The following is a 24,806-nucleotide window of genomic DNA, read 5'->3' on the forward strand; positions in this document are numbered from 1 at the left end:
CCGCTGTACATTTTCCTATATTGCTTTACTGTGTTGATGTTGATTCGTGTTCTTTCTTTTCTCGTTTCTCAAGGTTTGTATTCTTAAGGAAGGCTGAACTTTGTCAAAGGTTTCTTTTGCATCTATTGAGATGAACACATGATTTCTATTTATGCTCTGTATTATATTTATTGATTTGTTGTTGAACCATATTGACTTCCTTGGAATGAAACCAACTTAGTTGTGTTCTTGAATTCAGTTTTCAAGTATTTTATTGAAAATCTCCGTGTGTATGTTCAGCAGGAATATTAGTCTGTAGACTTCTTGCATTTTTTTCCCTATCGTTATGTGATTTTGACAGGGTGATTCTAGCTTTGTAGAATCAATTTGGTAGTGCTCCTTTGCTCGCTGTTTTTATGGAACAGTTTGAGGACACTAATGTTAGCTATTCTTTAAAAGATTGGTAGGCTGTTGGAGCATCTAAAACTTCCATTTCCATTGTTAGTATACACAACAAAGGCAGAATATAAAGGGTTTTGCATGTTGGACTTACATTAACTTCCTGTTCATTCACCTCACTAATATTACTTTTTCGTTCTTATTCTATTCTTGTAGATTTTTCATGTTATCTAAATACATAATTATTTCAACTTCAAAGACTTTTTAAAAAGTTTATTTCTTTCATTTTCTTTTGTGTGCCTGTTGTAGTCTTCTATTTCTTACTGTATTCAGTAGAATTCTAGTGTTACCTACCAGAGTTGTGAGGATGGATGTCATCATCCTGTCTTGATCTTCAGAGCAAAGCATTCAGTCTTTGAACACCACGGGAATGGCTGGATTTTATTCTGAGAGGAAGAAGAGAATATTGATGTACTGATGGCTGAACTGTGAGATCTGACTTCAGCCCCAAGAGAATCACTCCAACTGCTTCCAGAGGAGTAGAGAATTCCCCCTTTAGGGGAAGCAGAAGCATGAAGTGAGACCAATAAGGAAGTTATCTCCAAGTCCAGACCAAACCTGGTGACACCTTGCATTAGGGAGACAGCAGGAAGGATGTGTAGAAGAAGCTGAGTTTATTTCAAACAATTCTACAGGTCATGAGAGAAGGAATTAAGCCATCCCTGACTCCATATTATCCAAATTTTAAGTATTTGTATAGCATTTATAGCTATTTATGTTTTATTATATAAACACCATCTATTTTTATAAGAAATTATACATAATCTAGTAACTGTTGAGTTTATTTTTTTTAATTTTTACACAATTTCAGATCAACTATTCTCTCCACTCCATACTAGGAAGATTACAGGGATATAAGGATAAACAAAGCATTCTGCGTTTTGCAGATTCAAAGGCCAGTGAGAGGCTTTTAGCAAGAAGAAATTGCTTTTCATTTTATTCTTTTAAAATTTCAAACATGTATATAATGCAGTTTAACCATATTTATTCCCTCATTACCTTCTCTTATCCCCCCAATTCTTTCTGGACCCTTCTTTTTGAAATGTCCCCCTCCTACTTCCATGTATTTATTAGTATCTTGATGACCCAGAGTTTTAGTTAGAGTTGCTTTAGCAAGGATGTGGGGTTATTAACTGGAGCATGGCCAATTTACCACTGAAGGAAATAGTTCTCAATCCCCAGGAACATTTGCCTGCCAGTAGCTCCACAGGGAGGGGCAGGGCCTCCTGAGGCTCCCCACCTCCATGCATACATGATAGGAGGCTGGATCTTGTGCAGGTCTTGTGCAGGTTGCCACAGACACTGAGAGTTCACAAGTGTGAGGGCCCTGCCATATCCAAGCAACAGTGTTTCTCTGTACTCCCTCCCCACCCCCAATTTCTGGCTCTTGAATTCTTTCCACTCCCTCTTCCATAATGTTCCCAAACCTTGGGTGTGTGATAAAAATGTCCAATTTAGGGCTGCATGTTTTACTTAATTTTTTATTATGTTCCTTGACCATTAGGCCGTCAGAAACTTAGTCTATCTTGCTTACCGCTGGATTCCAGAGCCTAATGAGTACTTTGTTTATGTACATTAAATGCTAAATAAATGTTTCCATAAATGGGTGAAAGGAAACGGAGTTGGTATTTTTAACAAGCCTTTGAACTACTCCCTCTTTTCCAATCTATAATTCTACTTTTAGAAGTTTATGTTGAGGAAAACTGAACAAGCTCAAACATTTGTCACTGTAGATATTCATTAAACTGTTCTATTTTAACAGTGAAGAAGTAAATGCACCCCAACTGCTCTACTGGCAGAAATCTGGGGGCATGACTCAAAAGGCTCAAGGAGGACTCTGCTCTCTCTTGGGTCTAGAAGACCACAGACTGGCACCGTCTAGCCGACCTGTAGGTAGAGGAAATTTTCAGCTAGATGGCAGGGTTATCTGAGGTCACTTCTAACCATGGATTCTAATTACAACTCTTCAAATCTCAAGGGCTTAATTTTAAAAGTTTTACAGCAGGCTTTGAACTGTTCCTAGGGCCTCATTATTGTCAGCTGTCTTCACCATGGGCCTGTGTGGAGGGTGTTACAGGAGAAGAGAAGTGGCTGAGGGAGAGAGAAGGAAGAGAAGTATATAAGGCACAGAACCCCAGGGAGCAGACTTTTAATTAAGACCCAGCTGAGCAATTTGCATCAGTGAGTTTCACCCTGGGAAGGAAAAGAGGAGCCTTAGGAAGGGCTGCCTGGTGTGGGCTTGCTCCTCCCTCAGGGGTGGCATTTACAGTAGACATCACAGCACAGATCACAGCAGGTACCAGCATCTTCCTGTGGGGACTCCTGCCTGAGTGTGCCAACACGAGCTTATTGGAATTGACAATTTGTCCAATTAACAAAGTCTAGGTTTATTCATCTGTGTGCTGGGGAAAACCAAAGAGCTTTGACCCCACCTTTTTCTCTCCTAAGACAGAATTATTTTTACCTTGTTCAGCAGGATTCAGAATTCCAGTACTCAATCTTAAGTATATGTGTCCCCTAATCTAAGAACTCCTGAGCTAAAAGTTACTTAAACTTACTTTGTGTCTTCATTTGTATCAATAAGGACACACAGAGGGTGCCTGTAGATGAAAAAAAAGGATGCTTTGTTTAATGTCCCCTATTTCAACTCTACCTGAACCACTAGTGGATCTATTTATTTAATGAACACACACTGAATTCTCTTTATGCAGCATACAAGTTAGCCATTGGAAAAGGCTGCACATAAGCAGAAACAAGAACAACCTCTGTTTTCTTAAGATGTATGCTCTGGATAGGAGTATTCTTGTAGGTATTCCTGTTCCTGCTTCTGCGACTGATTCTAGAAACAGTAGCTGGCCAAGACCTAAACCTTCATGAATCAAACAGGACCTAGTATAAAGAAGACGATGTAGCCCCTCTTTGAGTTTGCACAAATTCTAATAAATGGAGAGAATTCTTGTAGGGAGAGGTTGTTATGATGTTATTGTGATGTTTTGCTGAGGATGCTATGATGGGAATGTATGTAGTATATCTCTCTGCTCATGGTTCTTGGTTAGTAAGCGACAGAAAAGAAACTCTTGGGTCACTTCACAGGGAAGGGATTCATTAGAAAACATTTGGAGAATGCTGTGCCTGAAATGCCCACACAGGTTCTTGCTCTGGATGCTAGTTCCCAGAGGGTAGCTATGTGTTTGGAAATCATGAACCCTTAGGTGGTAGTACCTCAATGAGGGAAGCAGGTCACGTGGGATAGCTGTTGAAGCTCTTCTAGCTTCTGTCATGCTTCACTTCCTGGCATACCAGGATGTGAACAGCTGTCTGTCCTCTGTCACACATCCCCAGTACCATGAATCCCTGTCCTCATGCCTTCAGATGGAACCATCTGAAATAGAAAACCAAAAATAAGTACTTGTTGACTTTTTTTTTTTCTTGTCAGTTTTTTGGTCCTAGATGCAGATGTGACTAAGGCACCCATTGTTGATAGAGTGTGGGGAGGGGGAGATGAGCTTGAACCTGCCACCAACCAGCAACTACACGTTCAAAACCACGGAGGGAAATGCTATGAGGAGAGTTTGGTTATAATGCTACTGATGTAGCCATTGGCCACTTGAGGCAACTAACAAAATGGATCATGATTTTAAGCTATCTGTGTGTCATCTGTTTCAGATTCAGCATCCTGGTGGCCCTGGACTGACTGGCTGAGCTTTAGCTATAAGAGTTGCAGGGAAAGATACATATTGGGGTTTTTAGCTATTGTACTTTGAATAAAGACATTGTTTTTCTCTCATTTAGGGTACCTTAAACAAAATCAGGTATAAATGATGAGAGGGGGAGAGGAGAGGAGAGGAGAGGAGAGGAGAGGAGAGGAGAGGGGAGGGGAGGGGAGGGGAGGGGAGGGGAGGGGAGGGGAGGGGAGGGGAGGGGAGGGGAGAGGAAGAATAAGAATATATTCTCATGTCTGGTTAAAATTAAATAGAGTGAATTGAGAGAAAAAAAAATTGTATCATGAAAATGATCTCTGAGCTAATTATATCACTTTCGCTTATTAGAACTCAGTCTTGTTCTTCCTCTTGATAAACTTCCTTATAACTTCAAAGAAAATAAATTTAACTGACGTTTTTCTCCTTTGACTCAGAAGTCAAAATTTCTCTCAATATACCGGATTATTATTCCTTTAAAAATTTTTATCTTCGTGTGTGTGTGTGTGTGTGTGTGTGTGTGTGTGTGTGTGATCACCTGTGTGTAGGTATGTGTGTATGAGTCAGAGCCCCTGGAGCTGGAGTTACAGGCAGCGGTAAGCTGTTCCACATGAATGCTGGATCCTCTATCAGGGCAGATGTTCTCCAACTGCTGAGCCATTGCTCCAGCTCCTTTATACTGAGTTCTTTACAATTAGATAAACATCTTATGGCCGTAGCAATCCAGCTCCTCCCTTGGTCCTTTATCCTCTACCTTTCTGCTCACTCCTGCCCCACCCATAGTGTATCAAGAGCATTTTAATTCTATTGTCTCAAATTCTTTACCTCCCTGAGCCCACCAGGTTGGTTCTAAATCTTTGTTTTCCTGCCTTACCAACAGCTTCCACTACCTTCACTAGCCATAATTTTCTAATTAAGATTCAATAACATATATCTATTGATCTATTTCCTGATCACTTTTGAAAAATCTTGTATAATATTAACAGGACCAGCCTTAATATTATACATCCCAGGGGCTCAGGAGGAGAACTACTAACGGTGAGGACTATTTTCAGGAAACAGAATCTCAGCACACCGAGCTCTATAGTCCACTTGCTTTAATTCCTCTGGCATAGCATCCACATATACACAGCTTCAGTTCTATTCTCGTGCCTAGCTCCTTTCTTGTCTGATTTCTCTCTATATTTATCTACTATCCCCTCTAGGTTCTATCTTAATTCCTTCATCTAGTTCTGACCCTTCTAGGTTCTCATCCATCTAGTTCTTTCCCCTATCAGCTCCTCTCCCATCTCCTTTTCTCTCATCTGGCTCTTCCTCATCTTGTTCTTCTGCATCTGTCTCTTCCTCATCTTCCATCTCGTTCCTCTAGTACTCTCTTCTAGCCCTTCAGTCTAGTTCTTCCCCATCTCAGTTTGTTCCTCTCAAGTTCTTACCCATCCAGTTCTTCCATTCTCTTTTTTCTTCTCTGTCCTGTGCCCTGGAAGTCCCAGTATAAAAAGGGAGGGTCTGAGATAAATTGTGTAAAGATTACTTAATGTCCACCTCACCTAGGTGGTGTCTCCTTGTGGAATTTACCTTAAGTCAGGAGACTTGCATGTGGGCTGTTATCACTGTTAGTCCTTGAAAATGGCTAAAGGAGATATCTGATTCCAGAGAAAGCCTTTCCTGGGGCTGTTCTCCAAATTCCTGGAATGTGAATGTCCAGAGAGTGATCAGTCCACACTGTTAGCCCTTCTAGGGAAAAGTCAACTGGGAAAACTATTTAGGCACACATGATTTTCATAACAGAATACAGCTGATATATAACAAGCCAAACAACACCCAAAACTCCTTGGAATTTGGCTTCCTCTGGAGGAATTCACTGATCCCTCCAGGTAGTGACTTTGCCATAACCAGCTGAGTTCTTATGATATATTCCTGAGGCCTGCAGCAGAAAAAGCAGTTCTTTCTCAGTTTAGTGACACTATAAAAAGTTCAGGCTTTTGTCTTATCGAAGGGGTCTAGTCCCTACCATCTGCTTGCCTTAAAGTGATAGCCTATAGAATTATTTCCTTAACTAATGCCACTTGGCTTAAATTTTTGAGTGCAGTATATATTCTGATAACTTCCGATTTTGTATTTTTAGTACTGACATCTGCACTGAGATCTAAATTATATCTATTAAGCTGCTCAGATAAAGTCTAGACTCACATATTAAAAGTTTGACATTTTTCTTAATTTTTGTATCAACATTTACCATTACCTCATTTGAAGGTGTGAACACCAGTGATAGCTCAAGTCAGAAGTCAGAGTTCATCCTTGATCTCTGCATCCTTCTCCCTAACACACTCCACAGGATCACACTTTGAAAAAAGCATGAACACTTTGTGCTTTCCTTTCTATTTTTCTTTTCTTATCTTAATGCATTGCCAAGCATGTCTAGGGATTTGCTGATGGAGCACTGAGAGTAAACATTTTATTTTTATTGAATTTACCATAAGTGCTTATGATATCTTACTGATTAGTATAATTCTTGCTGGAGGCCTCTGGTGGACATACTATTTCTTTTCTTTTTTCTGTTTCTATTTTGTGGGATTTATTTATTTGTTTGCTTGCTTGCTTGCTTGTTCTATGTGTTTTTTCACATCATGTATCTTGATCCCATTCATTCCCAGTCCCTTCGAATCCACCTTCTACCCTGTTTCAACACTCAGGAGGGCAGCCCTGCACCTCGCCAGGGCAGCACAATAGAGCCAACCTCATTAGCGCAGCTGTAGGTGAGCCAGCCCTGAAATTGTGACCATGAGAGGGCTGTCCCCATTTCCCATCTGGCAAACCAACCCTACAGGTGCCCAGGCCCAGATCCAGGGTTATGACTTGGCTCACCCCAATATCACCCCATCTATAATCTGCTGGAGCACATGAAGGGCCCTGACCCACAGACCCAAAGCTGCAGGATCTCCACAACACAAGGCAGCAAGGGGATGTCTGGGAAGAGTCCTAGTGGGGCGTACTATTTCTTTCAAGGAATGTCTTTCTGTTTTATTATGCCGCAAATATATAATCATGAATGTAAATTGAGTATCTTCAACTTGATTTCAGCATGATCATAATTTCCCTTCTTAGCAGGTAGAATAATAAAATAAGGAAGTCAATCCATTACCTAGAGAGGAAAGCCACTGACATATAGGAGAAAAATCATCATTATGGATGACAACATCAGAAAAAGATAGAAGAAAAATCAGCAAGGAAATTAGATTTTGAAAAAAGACAACTTTGGGAATGAAAAATTTAATGTGTCAAGAAGCACACTGGATCTAGACACGAGAGCTCATTCTTTTAATCAAGCATGAAGACAGAGACAGGAGGATTGCTCCAAGTATTCATTAGTCCAGCTTGGGTTATATAGTGAGTTCCAGTTTACTCTGAGCTATGGTGTGGGATTCTGTCTCACAAAGCAGAAAACAAACAACCAAAAATCAAAGCTGAACTAAAACCAAGCAAACAACCGAGCAAACAGTGGGAAGCATCACCAATAGACTCAATCAAACAGAGGAGAATTTGGGGCATGGAGTCTAAATCAGAGAAACTTTGGAATGAATTTAACAAAATATATTTATGACTCATATACTAAAAATGCCAAAACAACAAAGAAAGAACTCAAAGACCTACTCATTCAAATTGGCAGTATTCCCTGTAAATTGAAGGTCAAAATATTTTGTTGTTATTTAGAGGTAAGATCACGTATCCCAGGCTGGCCAATAATTCACTATCTAGTGTGGGCTGTCTCAAATGTGTGATTTCCTATTCTCCACCTCTTGAATACTAAGGCTGTGTTTAAAAATGTTATATCAATTTCCCCATAGACTTAATACAGTCTTAACAAAAATTCCTCATAAGACTCTTTTTTTAGAAGCTGATAAGCTAATACTAGACTTTATATGGAAAAATCAAAGAAACAAGAAGCGCTGAGATGATTGAGAAAATGACAGAGTGGGAGAATGAAGAAGTAGTATCATATTCAGACTTTGATCAACCAAAATGTAAAAGTCAAGGTTAATACACGAAGCCATCGCAGTGGGGTGCTGGTGAAAGGGCAAACATACAAATCATTGCAGTGACATCCAGTCCACAGATAGACTCAGACATATATAATTCATGTACTCTTGAGAAAAATACAAAAGAAATTCAGTAAAATTCAATCTTTCAACAAATGGATCTTAAAGATTAGAAAACCCATGTCAAAAAGTAACTTGGTTGATACCTCACACCATGTAAAAAAACTAAATCAAAATCTTGGTAAGCTTAATACAAAAATTTGTAAAATGTTAAAAAAAATTAATTCCAGGAAAAAAGGACAACATTTTGATATCCCAAGTTGAGCCAAAATGTATTAGACATGACATTAGATCCCAACCTATGAAGGAAAAAACTGAGAAGTCATAGTTCATCAAAATTTAAAGTCTTTGCTCTGGGGGGCTGGACAAATGGCTCACTGGTTAAGAGCATTCACTGCTTTTGCAGAGGACCTGAGTTTGGTTCCTAGGACATGTTTTGGCGACTCACAACCATATGTGACTCCAGTTCCAGGGCTACCAAATGCCTCTGACCTCTACAAGCACTGACACTCATATGTGACTACTCACATTCACATACACACATGTACACACACACACACACACACATACACACACACACACATACACACACACAGTTCATTAAAATAATAAAATAAATTATTTAAAAAAATAAAACCTGGTTTTTGAACGCAATTGTTAAGAGTGTAGGAAAGTAAGCTACATACTGTGGAATAATATTCCAGAAACGTATTTGTGATAACAAATCTGCATCTTTAGGAATTTCTCCCCTAGCTGAGGATTTATTGGCAATTGGTGGCTGCAGGGAAAAGGTAGTCAGTTTTCTTCAGCGTTGTGGTCCATAAGAGGCTGCCCGTGCTACAGTAGTTGGTCCTGCCCTCATACTGGCAGCATTAAGTGGACTCCTTGTTTTGTTGTTTTTTTTTAAAGAGTCCATAAATGTTGAAAGAAGAATGAAAGAGGATAGAAGGGAAATTGGAGGGGGAATTGGGGATAAACTAGATCAAAGCATATATACACACATGAAATTCTCAATAAAAAGAATATGTATCTAAAATATAAAAAGAGTGCTCAAAACTCAATAATAGGAAGACTATTAATCTTATTTTTAAGTTGGAAAAATGTATCTTAAAGTATTTCATTGTACCAGACACATGGGTAGTAAAATAAACACCAGCAAAAACATTGGGACCATTTTTGGTCTTCTCCATACTTCCTAAGATCTAATTCTTCTCCACTATTAAGAAGACCACATATTGCTTTATAATTATTAAAAAATAATTTTAATGTTAGTATGTGCATTTTAATAAACATTTTTATATTGTTAAACAATCATTGGCAAAACACCACATCATGTATTTATAGATGATAATTTTTCTACCTTTTAGTTTCTTTGAATTTCAAGCCTTTATCTGGTGAGCATGTATCACCTTTTCACCTGGAAAAATATATAGGTCAAAACAATAAGTTTCAAGGAACAGATGGGGAAAAAATATCTTGTTTATAAATAGAGTGAAAAAAAATTCCTGTACTTTTAATTGATAATAAATTGATGACAGACAACATGATACATTTTTAAACTCAATTTCAATGCTGCATTGATAATGCATCCTTTTCATGCTCTGAGAACCTATGCCCACTCCATTCTTTATCATCATTAGAATAAACCATGTTCTTCTGACTACCTGCTCAATGAGAATGAAAAGCATGTCAGGCATACTTAGGGGAGTCAAGAAGTCCAATCATCAGGAAAAGAAAAATTGAGGATATTTTAAACTTTTGAGGCTGGCATTTAAAATAATGTGCTTTTTCCCTCATGGAATATCAAAGAAATGGAGTTGTATTCATTGTTAAGGATTTCTTTGTCAGATATATATTTGAAAACTGCGAAAACCACCACCATATGGTTTTAGAGAACTGTTTGATCTATTTTGAAGCAAACTTGACAAGATTAAATTTATTTGTTGGATCTCATGGCTCTTTCCCTGACTAACACAGAACAATGGCATTTGTTGTTTCCTAGGAGGAGATAGGGTAGCTTCATGATCTCTGGCACTTACCATGCCATAGCAACTACAACCAGGAAAGGAAGGACTCAAGACAAATGCATGCATCTTAGAAGTAGCACAGCCAGGAACTGATTTGAAACTGTGGATCTTTGAGGGCTGATGTGCTCCCTGCCTTCGCCTAATGGCAGAAGATAACACCAACAACAATAATAATAACAATAATAACAGGGATTTTTATCTAACAACCTGATGGAGTCCTCACCCATTAAGAATGGATTGCTTTAACCTCTCAGTCTCAGGAGTGTCTCTGTGAGGATATGAGGCGCTGTAATGCTATACCATTCTCTAAATTGCTTGCTAGTGTGGTCCTCAATAAAAGTTTGAGTAACTTAAGACAAGTCTCAATGATTATACTCACTATCTATGCAAAGTGAACAGGGACTCTACTAGCATCAACCAGCAGTTCACCGAGATTGCACTGGTTCTCTCCATCTATCAGTTTTCTGAAAAATATCGAGTATCTATAAGTAAATGTGTAGGTGGGACCCTAAGCCACAGCTTCTAAAATTGGAGTTGCAGTTTCATGTTCAGAAACAAATATGTGAATTCTAAAAACCTTGACAACAGGAAAAGATTTTTTTTCATGTGAAAATTGCAGAAATTGATTCACACTCAAGTGCTTAGTGGATCCAAGGTATTTGGTGTAGCGTTCGGCCATGCTGCACCATGGAATTTCACTGTAGCTTCAGATTTGAACACCCAGTAAGTGCACTTAGCACTGTACATGTCATGCCACCCATAGGCAACCAGTGCTTACCGTATAACCCTTAGCCTAGACCCCAGACTGTTAGATGCATGAACTACTATCCACAAACATTTCTGCTCTTACATAATTATAATGGTTTAATCACAAAAATGAAGACTTAATTTTTTCAATCATCATTTTTCAGCATGTAAGTATTAAAAGCAGGAAATGAGAAGTTAAAAAAAAAAACTGGTCTAAGCCCTTAGGTCTTAACAGAAAACCTAGCCTGGGATAGAGAGATCTCTGTCATGAATTCTGTCACTCAGCTGCTTACTGGCTTTCTTCTCCAGTTTCCCAGTAGATCTCAGGTGTCCTGCTGTCCCCAGAAATCTGTGGATAATAGATCTATGTTTGCACTCACCAACCCAGCAAAATGTTAGACAGGTACATTATAACTGGCACAGTGAATTCAAACTCAATGAATCCAGTAAAATCTAAAATTATGGTTGCTCTCTTCCATCAAGTATTGCCAGGTGTGTTCAACGCATTCTTAGAAACAGATCCAAGATCTTTCATTGCTGACATGAATTAGAAAATCACTACAGCTCTTTTCGTGTCTGTGATTTATTGCTTATTTTGAGTTTTGGTTTCTGCAGAGAAGTAGCGCATGAAAGAAGTTATCTGCCCCCTTTACAAAAGATGTACTCAACAAATGAAGAAATAAGTTCATTTTTAAAAAAAAAAAAATGGAACTATTTCTTAAGAGGAGGAACAGAAATATTTCCCCTAGAAAAGAAGGCTCTTGGATCTTCTGAGAGATCATAACATCCACAGTAGTGAGAGATGCAGGCTGAACTAGCCTGCTAAGTAACGTCAGAGCCTCCAGTTTGTGGGCTTTTGACTTAACCTGCAGAGAAGAATTTCAGGACTGTCAGTAACAAAGTTGGAGTTTATTAAACAAACAACAAAGTGCACACTAGAGACAAGGCCAGAATGTGAATGTAGGAAAAGAACATGCTTACCTGTCATTAGCTCTGTATATTACATCACCTCATTGTTCAAGGGATGTAATTGACAGTTCCAAAGATAGTAAAGTTTTCAAAAGCTGATTTAAAATGTGAGCTAGCTTACTTATTTATTCCATCTTAATTTCATTTACTAGATACAATTGCAAAGGAGGTTATGGTTGCATTGTTCAGGTTTTCAGATGGCAGGTTAAAATCAAACGCCACAAAGATGTGAGACACGTGATCTGGCCTTGACTACCATCAGTCATCTGTTCCAATCATCTTAATTGGGATATTTCTCAGAAAAGATGGTATCTTCACATGGGACATCTTTGCAGCAGCTTTGGTTTTCAATTTGTGTAGAAATTCTTGACTCAGTGCCTCCCCCCCCACCCAAGGAATGTAAACCAGACTCTGGGGGTGGAAGGGAGTTGAGAGAATATTTTCCTTTCTCGATCCACTTAATTTTTCCATATTGCTAGCTTGTCTCAGGGAGAATTTAATGATGTACCAATTCATCTCCCACATAACAGTATTATAGTATATCCGCTTTCATGGTGTCATGTGAATGGAATTCACTAATCTTCCCCAGGATAGAGACTATAGCATTTAACTTGGTATCAGATCAGCAAGATTAGAAAAATAGCTCTGCTATAAGCAAATATTTGAAGTGTTACTTGTGTGAATGGACTTGCTTTCTTACTCTGTTATTAGCAGCACAAAAAGAATGAACTCCAGGTAATCACTTCCTCCCAGTTTGGAGCCCAGAATAAACAGCTAAAATCAGGATGGCCCCAGTCAAAATGCATATTTATATGTGATAAAAATAAGCACATGCCATAATAATTGCAGTGGAGGCTGTTTGGTATACTAACATCTGATAAGAGCACACGTTGGTAATGTCATATTGGTTGTAAGCTTTAAGAAAACTGATGTTAAAAGCTCAAAAATGATAGCAGAGATCATATACTGCCAAGAAAATGGTATGGTAATTTCCTGGGATAACTAACACAAAAATGTATTTAATAAATTATGGCATTATGTAAAGAATTTTTGAAGATGAATTTTGAAAGATTAGTTAATTTTCAGTAGTTGCATTATAATGGTGTTACTTGAAAGGGTAGAACCGAGGAATTAAATAGTTAGTTTGCAAAACGTCAGAGGTGAGATTTAATGTAAGAAGTAGGAGGGCTGAATGATGGACTTGGAGAAAAGGCATGGTGATTATTAAATGGCCTCAAAATAAAGATCAAATCAAAGGTGAAGTTGTAACATTCAATATGACCTCATAGAAGACTGAGGCTTCATATTAACTGCTCTTTACAGCTAAGCCAAAGGTCTTAGGGGATACCTGAAAGGAGCCTGATGCATCCCAATTACTTATCTATAAGTAACTCTAGAAGACATGTCTCATAAAGAACAGGCCTTGTTTTAGTATATAGTTGCATGGAATGAAAGTCATAGAAAACTTACTATGTGTTTGAGAGAATGATATTGTGAAAATTATTATCAGCTTGGGCTAAAAGAAGCTGAGACTATGTGAGACACAAAATAAACACTATGTCTTCAACTCTCTGGAAGAAACTGGGTGATGACTGACAGGGAAAGGCTTCCCTGGGTACAAAACAGATTTAAACACCAGATCAGGATATGATTCCTAAAGAAAATAACTGGAGCCTAATCTAGGGACCCAGAAATATTTGTTTGCCCAACAGGACTTCGGAAATTCTATCTAGCACTTTTTTTTTTGTTCCTGGTGGAAGTGTTTATTTCTGTTACTGAATTCTTACTCTGTGATTATATGTTAAGTGTGTGGCAGGTAGTCATATTCTCATTATTCATCAGTCTCTGATACAAAGAAAACATATCCAGACAAGGTATGTCACAGATATAGATCAAATGAGTTTAGGATGTGATTTTATTTGATGAAGCTGGAAGAAATTTGGGAAAGATGGGTAACCATTCCAAAGGAACAGACTCTGATAAAATTAATAGAAAAGCAAACGCTCCCTTTCCTGTCACAGTACCAAAGATTCACACTCTTGCTGTCGACTTGTGGAAATAAAGTTCCTGATCTTAGCCGAAGTGACTTGCCTTGCCCAGTGGCATGTTGGGATGACCTGTTAAATGTGCCAGTGGCATATTGTGGTGGAATGTTAAATGTGCCAGTGGTATGTTGGGATGGTCTGTGTCTTAGTTCAGGATTTTATTACTGTGAAGAGACACCATGATCACAGCAATTCATATAAAGACAACAGTTAATTGGGGTGGCTTACTACAATTTCAGAGGTTGAGTCCGTTATCATCATGATGAGAGCATGGTCATGTGTATGCAGGAAGACTTTGTGCTGTAGTTGAGAATGCTACATCTTGCAGGCAACAGGAAGTCAATTGACTGTCACACTGAGGGAAGCTTTGAGGAAAAGAGACCTTAAAGCCCGCCCCTACAGTGACACACTTCCTCCAACAGGGCCACTCCTCCTAATAGTACCACCCTTTTGGGGGCCCATTTTCCTTCAAACCACCACAGTGTGTTAAATGTGCTGATAGCATGTTGGGATGGTATGTTAAATATGCCATGAGCAGAGGCTTGAAATGAGTATACATAGTTGACTTTTGTTCTAGCATTTACACCATCATCGTGAGAACATATCCGTGGTAGCCTCGGCCCCACCATATGGTTCCCAGAGCAAGAAAAATGGAGGACAGTAGAAACTTACCTACAAACCCACAGTGCCAAGAAGGTACCTCAGTCAACCCTCAAACAGAGAAGCAAAAACTAAATGTCCAATGCTGGTCATGGACATGTTGTCATCTTGTTTCATTTTGTATCTACAGATGACTGAGACTGAGCTCCATCCTAGGATTTATCTCTATACTGTCACAGAAAGTACTTCATAAGAATGTGAATTCTAATCACGAATTAATTCAATATCATCAAGGAAAAATCCCCCAATCTGGTGTTTATTTTTCAGACTACCTAAGATCTTGAATCAATTACAGATTTTTTGGTTCCACACAATCATAATAATTTCACAAAAGAGAAGGCATTAAACCTTAAAAGAAGTAAATAGAATCGACTAGAAGCTGAGAATGATATTTAATAACAATAGGCACCAATGGGTTTACTGGAATCTAGAGGGCAACAAAATTAGGAATTATAGAGCAACGGAATCTGATGAAGATGCCATGGGAAGGATATATGGACACCTTGTAACACTATCACATGAAGAAGAAAAAGACAACTGGCCTGATGTGGGCCATGTGGGTATCTACTGAATAAAAGAAAACAATACCTCTACTTTGTTTCATCCAACTAGTGAAAAAAGTAGGTACAGAGAAAGAATGCGAGTGAGGAGAGGAGAGAAAAGAAAGAGAGAGAAGGAAGAGAGGGAAGGAGAAGGAGAGAGAGAGAGAGACAGAGACAGAGACAGAGACAGAGACAAAGAGGAATGACCAAGCTGCTGTCAGAAGGGAACACGTAGGTAAGGAAGAGAAGCCGCAGCTTCCACACTGTCAAGCAGCGCAGGGTGGAGACCCTCTTACAGCAGAGCATTTGTGCCCGAGTCTTACGTGCATTTACATATTTTTAGCAAATTTCTCGAAAACCATAGGTAAGAACTTTAAAAAGGCATGCCTCTTCAAAAATCAAAGAAATGGGAGCAGAGGCAACAGCCATGTAATTTAAAGCTTAGTAGAAACAAGTATATGGGAAAACCAACCCAGCAGATGAAGGAAGCAGAGCTCTAAGCTGGAAGTAGTCAGAAAGCGCAGCAGTGAACCGAAGATTACTAGAAAGTCTCCGGAACCCAGGAAGATTAAAAAGAGAGGGAGTCATGAAACAAAGGCCAGGTTAAACGTTTTCACAGAAGCTGCAGACAGTGGCTGCCATGCTGTTCCCTGCAGAAAGCAGGAAGGTCAAGTGAGTGAACTCTGTATTCAGACACCATACACAGTCCAAAGCAAGAGCCCTATGCTGAGAGGAGGGCCACTGAGGAAGATTCCCTCCACATTCTACCCTCTTGTCTCATTCCCTAGAGATTTCCAGGATGTGGGCAGCTAGGCTTACGCCTGACAGTTCAATAGATCCTTTTCTAAATATGCTGGCATGTCCATGGAAGAGACCTAGAGCCAGTCATTTAGAGATCTCCCAGGGAAATCTCTGAGGCACCACCTAATTGCCGTAGCCTAGCAAACAATAGTCTATGCTTTATATTGACTCACAAATAAGAACAAAGAGCCAAGAAAAAACAGCATAAGAATAAGTGGTCGACAGAATGGTAAGAGAGGAGGGGCTTGGGGAAAATGTCTCTGACTGGGTAGAAAAAACAACAGCCTGTTATGGTTGAATGAACTCAAGACTTACACTTCTGGCTCAGTTTTCAGGGGAAAGTACTGATAGCCACATATAATGCTAACCAAACAGTCAATGAAGTAATTATTAGAGGAAGTAATAATTTTACAAGAAAGAAGACATAATAATTAATGGTGATAAAATAATGCATAACTCAGTCATAATTAAGGTGAACATAATTGTTCACAGTGAGTATCATTCAATACCCAAGTCATGATGTCATTGTTATGCCAGGAAATGAAATACACGTGTGTTTGTCTGGTATGTGTTTATGTTGGAGAGGGGTATAGGAAAGCCAAGGTCTTTCCCTGGGTTCATCAGCTAGATAGTCCAGCCTACTTGATAAACTCCAAGACAATGAGAGACCTTCAAATAATTATATATTAGTGAAATAATATAATAATATATGAACAAAATAATTTATTAATAATATATAATAAAAATAATATTATGGTAGTATAAACATATGGCACTTGAGGAATGACCGAGGTTGCCCTCTGGTTTATTCAGGTACACACACATGCACTCATCACCTGCAAACATGTGAATAAACACACACATATATACATGTAAACACATGAGCATAAAATGTAATATGATGTTTTCAAAATGTCTTGAATGTTAGTTATTCCTCTCCATATTTCTTCCCCTACCTGACCTTCCCATCTCCTACCCTATTTAGCCCTATCTGGGAATGGGGAGAGGGGTGAATAGGTTCCAGACACATTGTGGAGAATCCTGCAAAAAAAATTAATAAAAAGAGAAAAATTGTTTATACGTGTTAGAAAACACAGCTAACAGAGTTGAAACTGAAGACCACAACTAAGGAAAGGGTGTGAATGCTGGATTTTTTCAGGTTTACATAATTATATTTTCATTTTAATAATGATAAGAAGGCACTAAAGTAGTTTTATTTTTTTACTAGGAACTTTAGTAAGAAGCTATAGGACAGCTGTGAGAGAGGCTTCCATTCAAGTATAAGCAAGGGAGAGTGTCCTGAGAACCTAGAGGAACAAAGCCACCTGCTAAGGAGCCAGGAGAACCTACCAGGAGCCAGATACAGCTCTGCAGGAACCAGGAGAACCTACCAGGAGCCAGATACAGCTCTGTAGGAGCCAGGAGGAGACGGCCCCGCTGCCCATTCCACTCTACCACAGCTTCCTTACATTAGCTTAGAATCAGTACCAAGATTGAATGAGAGCTCTGGAGTGATGGCACGGTATTTAAGAGCACTGGATGCTCTTGCAGAGGACATGGTTCAATTCCTAGCACCCACATGGTAGTTCACAAACACCAGTAACTCAGACCCAGTGTCTTCTGGACTCCACAGCCACCAGGCACGTATGTGATGCACAGATAAGCAAGTAAAACACCTATACACATAAAAATTAATTAATTAATTTCTAAAAGGTTGAATTCAAGGTTCATGGCCTCTGGAGGTCTTCTATATTTAAGAGACGTGAAAACAACATGCAGAGTGCTAGGCCTCTATGGGAAGAAGATGGGCATGGTTGGTAACTGCTCTGTATAAGTACATAGACATGCAGAGCACAGGCATTAACGAGGACCAATCGCCAAGTCTTGACATGTGAAGGGCAGTGTGTGTTCCTGCCCTTTCCTCCCCATCTGTAACACCCACAGCAGTGGCACAGACTTGAAGGGGCTTGATTCTGAAGCCATTCCCAAAGTTTGTGGAGGTTGTCTCTATTGATTACTAGTTGAGCTTTCTAATTGGGCTTTAGTCTTACCATGTGTAAAATGCAAATGAAAATCCAGTCTTGTCTTTAATTCCAGTATGAGAAAGACTGGAGCAGAATTGCTGGGGGTTTGAGGCCAGGCTGGACTACAAGAGTTAGACTTTATCTCAAAAAAGTCAGAAGGGGGGTGATAAATAATAACATTGTCAACAACAATAATAATAGCAATGGGATCGTTAGAAAACTAAATTGTTTCTTTGGTAAAATTAAACAATGACAAATTGTTTTTGGCACAGAGTGTTAACATTGATTTTAATTATTGTAATTTTATTATTTAAGGACATCCCAACTCTGAAACCAAGTCTTCTCATTAGGTCACCTGCCAAATATCACCAAGACTGCCTTTGCCTCTGCTCTGGATATTACAAGCTTCAGGATTAGATGTTCTCATCTTCTATCCCAGACCTAATGGGTCTCTTATTTCATGTCCTGTGGTCTGTCTGTTCAGTCCTCCAATTTCTGATGAGCTGGTCCCTAATTATTACTCCCAAGACTTGTTGTTATAAATTCTTGCTTCTCTTATAGTAGCCATCAATTCTGTAGATCCTGGCATGTGTGTAGATGTGAACTACAGTAACCTTTACTCCCTGCCAGCTTGCTCTGGAGCTGACCTCTGAACCTGGAGTTTACATTTTATCTTCCCACCTCCATAAAATCACAATTTACAGTAGATCTAAAGATGATTCAGTCCTTTAACATTTTTAAAATATTTATTATTTTTATTTTGTGTGTTTGAGTGTTTTGCCTGCATGTATGCATGTACCTCATGCATGCCTGGAGCTTGCAGAAGTTCTATGAGGTTATCAGACCTCCTAGAACTGAAGTTACAGGTGGTTATGAGCTATAATGTGGGTGCTGGGAACCAAATTCAGGTCCTCTGCAAGATCAGCAATTGCTGTCAACTGAGCTATCTCTTCAAACTCCAGCCTGTTACAATTTGCAAAGCAATCTTACCACAAATATTAGCTCATTCAAACTCCATAACATTGTAGCTGAAGTTTTCCTGTGTCCTACCTGGTCCACTGCCTCTCAGACCCAGGTAAACACACAGAAGCTTATATTAATTAAAACTGCTCAGCCATTAGCTCAGGCCTACCACTGACTAGCTCTTACACTTAAACTCAGCCCATTTCTGTTCATCTATATGTTGCCATGTGTTCTGTGGCTTTACCTGTGAACCATTACATGCTGCTCCCTGGATGGTGGGCTGGTGTCTCCTCACTCAACCTTCCTCTTACCAGAATCCTCTTTGTCTGCTTATCCCGCCTATACTTCCTTACTGGTTACTGGTCAATCAGTGTTTTATTAAACCAGTGTACAAAAGCATTATTTCACAGCATTTCCCCTTCTCTGTTCAATTAAAAAGTTTTAACTTTAACATAGTAAAATTACATATAACAAAACAGTTATCAAGCAAGAGTTACAGTTACAATATCTAGTCTATTTATTTTTGGCAAATTCAAAGAAAATATTCTATTTATCCAATATTTGTGAGTCTAAGATATCTAACTTATCTTTTATCATAACCAAGGAAAATTATAACTATATAGTCTTCAACTACATCAAAGACCTCAGAAGGATATAATATTACCTAAGTAAACAGGAAATGCACGGTAAGCAACTTCCAAAACTCTGGAAATGACAGAGACAGCTGGCTGCCTGGACAGTCATCCAAAGTTCTTCTGCAATATTGGGGCATCCATTTTCAACTCATAGGCCGAGAGTTTCTCAGTCACTTTTCTCTGTGTCCTATAGTCTGTCTGGCAGTTTCTTCTGCAAAGCAGGAACCTGAAGGACCATCTCGCCTCGTAAAGTTCAGTGGTCACCTTCCTATGGGTCCTGCATGTTCAGTCGATGCAACATTTTGTCAGGCAGTCCAGGCAAGAACAGTGTCTTGCCCAAATGGCTATTTTTTGCCAAAAAGAAGATAAACTCCATATAGTGTGTCTTCAATGTCCATCTTTCTCTTTGAAATAAATTGGTGCTGCCAGGTGCAGACATGTCTCACTGTCCAGAAAGTCCTTTTTCAAACATTTTAAATGCCATATTCTGTAGGTCTGTGAAGCGTTTGAAGATTACCTATTTAATTGAAATATATCTATGTATACCTAGAAAACTTAACTAATGTGACTGTAAGTTTGATTCTCATAGATGACTAAATATGAACCTGTATTTCTCAACTATATCCTACAATTTCAAATGAGTTGTACAAACAAAATACTTTAAAAAAGAGTAGAAATATACATACAGTATAACAAAATTAACTTTAAATTTGTATCAATAAACTAAAATCCATAGGATTGTAAAACATTTCAAACAAGTTGTTGCTCTTTAAAAGTAGATTCAATAATCTACCCTTTCATCCTATCATATCTATATTATCCCCTTTTCTTCTTTAGAAAGAGATTGCCTTTATAATCAACCCCCTTTAAATAAAAATAAACATTTATAAACAATATTTTGGCAATTTGGGCATAGCTTCTCATACTACTTCCTGCTGGTTTGTGGGTGCTGATAATCTTATGGGAATCCTGAGAAAATTAAGAATTATGGTCAAGTCCTGACTGGAGTAGTTTGTGACACTGCATCATCTGAACTAGTTGCCTTGAAGCTGATTTTGGATATTGGATCATCTGGAGACCTCTCAGGGGGTCTTCCTTGATCAAACCATTTTAGCCTGGAAGCAATCCAAAGGTTCTCATCTTCTGTGGAAACAAAAGCAGAACCTCTTTTCCAAAGCAACATATCCTTAGACATAAATTTTGAAATCAAGATATCTTTAAAATATATGTATTGATGTAACTCAGCAGTTTTTATAATCAAATGTCTTTCTGCAGTTAAAAATCCCAAAGACAATATAATACTCTCTGTGTGATTTCCATCTTTACATGGCTTATTTCTTATATTACTTTTACTTTCTTTCTAAAGGCTATTTTTAAAACTTTCTATTTCTTTATATAACTGTCTATATTCCTTTTCCTCTCTCTTTCAAGCCTATGTACATTTTTACACACACTGTAAACCATTTAAATTCTTGTTCCATCTGAATCTGCCTTATTGTGAATCTATTGCTTTAAACTGCAGCATTACTAGGACTGAAATAGCAGCTTTGGCTGCTGGCTCTGCCCACCTCAGCTCCCCAACATGGTGGAACTATGTTTAGTGCCAGCTCTGGGAACCAGGCTCACCGTCGACTATGGGAAGTAGTGGGTCTATGCTTCCATCCAGCAGTGTGTAGCCCAGAAACTTCTTTTTCTTTTCTTTTTCTATACTAGCAAAACCTAAATCTGTCACAACGCAGTATACTGTGTGGCTTGGAGACACCACTGTGTACCTTACCTTGGTGGAAGTCTACCATGCTGCACTCAAGCCCACACGCCACTGTGAACCTGCCATACTGTAGCTCATGGCTGGCCTGAGAGACACAACTGGGAACTTGTTTTTAGCTCCATATCAGAATCTTTTTTTCTTTTTAAAGCTTTCTCAGGTTTTAGGTCCCACACTTTGGCTCCATTTGTAGCTAGAATTTTTCCTGTGTCCTAGCCTGCCACTCACCAAATATCTCCCACTCATGTCCCCCCAAGTAAACACACAGAGGCTTATATTAATTAAAACTGTTCGGCCATTAGCTTGCCACTGACTCGCCCTTACACTTAAACTCAGTCCATTTCTGTTAATCTATATGTTGCCATGTATTCTGTGGCTTTACCTATGTGCCATTACATGCTGCTGCCTGGATGGTGGGCTGGCATCTCCTCATTCAGCTTTCCTCTTCCCAGAATTCTCCTTATCTGCTTATTCCACCTCTACTTCCTGCCTAGCTACTGGCCAATCAGTGTTTTATTAAACCAGTGTACAAAAGCATTATTCCAAAGCATAACATTATTTGTGATAAGCATTTTACTGCCCCTAAATTTCTGATATTCAGCAAATAATTAACTTGAAAAAACTTCTAAAGGAAGGGAAGCAAAGAATTAGAAACTGAGTTTTCTGCTTCCAGATACTCTGTAGAACACATTGCCAGTAAGGTCTGCACAGACTCCATATCAGCCCCCTTCTACCTGGAGCTTAGTTATATTTCTTAAGATAATGTGCCCAGCCCCAACCCCTTTCCTCTACCTTTGTACTTCCAAAAGCAGCTACTGCACATAATCACCTGAACAGCCCATGGAGAACTGGGCTCATTTGTGAGATCAGCATCCTTTCTAGGTCACTCTGGCCTTGCTATGTATAATTGCACTCTGTTTCTGGTCTCAGGTATCTCCTAGGTCCCAAACCTGACTTATGTTTGATTTCTTCCACACCCTCTTCCATAACATTTTACTATCTATTCAAACAGAATATTTTCTTTCTTTGTTCTTCTACCCATATGTGTCATTTGCATTCCATCAAGGCCCACACTACATCACTTTGAACTATCAGTTTTCTCTTTGATTTCATTTTCTCCCTTTCCATTCATCTTAAAACTGTACTGGGTGAATCTTGGTAACATATCACTTCTTTCCTTGCTTAACACTTTCCTGTGGTTCTTCATATTCTTAATATAAGACCTAAATCCCTTAACATGATTCCTCTGTTATGAAATGCTAGCCATCTTTAGATACCAATAGATACTTACTTCATTTAGAAACAGACAAACAAGCAAAAGACAAACAAGCAAAATCACTGTTATCTGGTTGTTGTGACCAAAATACTCAAGAACAACTTCAACTGAGGAATTACTATTTCAGTTCAGGGCATCATAGGGTCACTTGGGTCCATGAACCTGGGGAGAACATCATAGTGGAAGGAGTCTGTGGTGAAAGAGTCTCTTAACTCAAGGCAGACAGGAAACATGAGCAGTAAGGTGTCAGAGACAAGACACAGCCAAGAGCCCACTCTCGGGGACCTACTTTCTCCATCTGAGTCCAAACTCCCAATTATAGCCACTAGCTGGAAACTAAATCCCCACCACATGAGCCTTTTGATGGGACACACCACATACAAACCACTACAAATCACATATGTCCATTTACATACACTAACACTCAAATGGAATATATGATCAATACTTTAAAAAAAATTTTACCATTTTTAAAAGTATTGGATCATAGACTATCCTTTTTAAGGAAAGTTTAGAAACATTTATTTGCAATTAACATTCTACCTAAAGAATCAAGACATTTCCTACTTTTTTATCTGTGACCCTTTTAACTCACATTCCATTGCTACAGTTATGCGTATCCCTCTTGCCTCAAATTGACTACAGCAAATTAGACCAAGTCTTACCTTTGAATTTGACACCATCCTTCTCTGACTACATGAAGTCCAGTGAAGATTCAGAATTTAGCTTACTGTGATGTGTACTTGTCCCAGACATCCCACCTGGTCTTGGCTCTGTGTGGTTCATCCTTCTTAGTAAAAATGACTCAAATGTAGCACAAAAGTAAATATTTGGGAGGGATACATTTATAATTTTTTTTAATTCAACTAATTTTTAATATTTGATAATTGCAAGTTGCATATACTATCAAGATACGTGAGTGATGATTCACTATACCTATACATTTGTGAAATAATTACAACAGTCAAGCTGATAAATGCATTTTTCCTTAATATAAGTCAACACACATGTTAAAAAAATTCTCTGTTAAATTGTGTATCTTGATTCCTTACTAGCATAGTTGGCTTACTTACTGTCGTTACTCAGAAATCAGGCATAACTTCTGTACTGCTGATTTGAGGTACTATGTGCAAGTACTACATTATTATTCATGTTTTCTATTCTGTATTTTTTCTGCTAGGCTAATCCATTTATCTCCTTACTTATTAATCTTGCAATGTATGTCTTACCAACTTCTACTGACTATAATAACAATTCCAAAGCTATCTCACAATTTCTCAGAAATTTCAAATACTAGAATCTTCTGGGCTTTAACTACTATTCTTTCTTAAAATTTATCTGGCACTCAAATATTATACCTGAAGTTCTACTTGAATAACCTGTATAAAGGCAGAGAACAAGTACAAATGTGGTGGTTTGAATGAATGGTGGTTTGAATGAGAACAGCCCCGCAGTCTCATATATTCAAAAGCTTAGTCTTCAGGGAGTAGAACTACTGAGAAAGATTGGAAGGAATAGGAGGTGTGACCTTGTTGGAAGTGTGTCACTGGAGTTTGGCTTTGAGGTTTCAAAAGCCCACACCAGGCCCACTGTTTTTCACTCTTCCTGCTGCCTGAGGATCAAGATGTAGAACTCTTCAACTACTTCTCCAGCACCTGCCTGCAGGCTGCCATGCTCTTTGCCATGGTTATGATAGACTAAGCTCTGAAATTGTATGCAAGCATTCAGTTCAATGCTTTTCTTTATAAAAGTTGTCTTGGTCATGGTGTCTTTTCACAGCAACAGAGAGTACTAATGAAGACAACACAGTACCTTGATAGCAAACAAGCAGGTATACTAAATTATTTGTGGGTGAAATAAGATGGCTTTATTTTAAAGCTTGGCAACTAAAGATATAAATCTGACATGGGATTAAAACTAGAATAGATAAAGAACTCAAACAACTAAAGAACTAGAAAGCAAACAATCTAATCAACAACTTGGCAAATGAAATGAACACACAATACTCAAAAGATGAAATAGGTGAGGATAAATACACACACACAAAAAATAATGTTTGCTTCATGCACCATTGGAGAAATATAAATCAAAACTGAACTAGGATTCCCACCAGTCAGGA

At 38.6% G+C, this 24,806-nt stretch overlaps 1 long non-coding RNA gene across 1 annotated transcript; it reads right to left on the bottom strand.

Annotated features, from left to right (window-relative positions):
* Positions 1–638: 638 nt before the first annotated feature.
* LOC121827943 (uncharacterized) lies at positions 639–23,404 on the bottom strand. Its single transcript, XR_006070284.2, has 4 exons — positions 23,353–23,404; positions 9,594–9,650; positions 3,661–3,820; positions 639–824 (listed from the first exon to the last, which is right to left on the bottom strand). It is a non-coding gene; the product is annotated as an uncharacterized LOC121827943 (long non-coding RNA).
* Positions 23,405–24,806: the final 1,402 nt, after the last annotated feature.

Source organism: Peromyscus maniculatus, chromosome 3 (assembly GCF_049852395.1).
Source record: "Peromyscus maniculatus bairdii isolate BWxNUB_F1_BW_parent chromosome 3, HU_Pman_BW_mat_3.1, whole genome shotgun sequence".
In the NCBI taxonomy this organism is placed as follows: domain Eukaryota; kingdom Metazoa; phylum Chordata; class Mammalia; order Rodentia; family Cricetidae; genus Peromyscus; species Peromyscus maniculatus.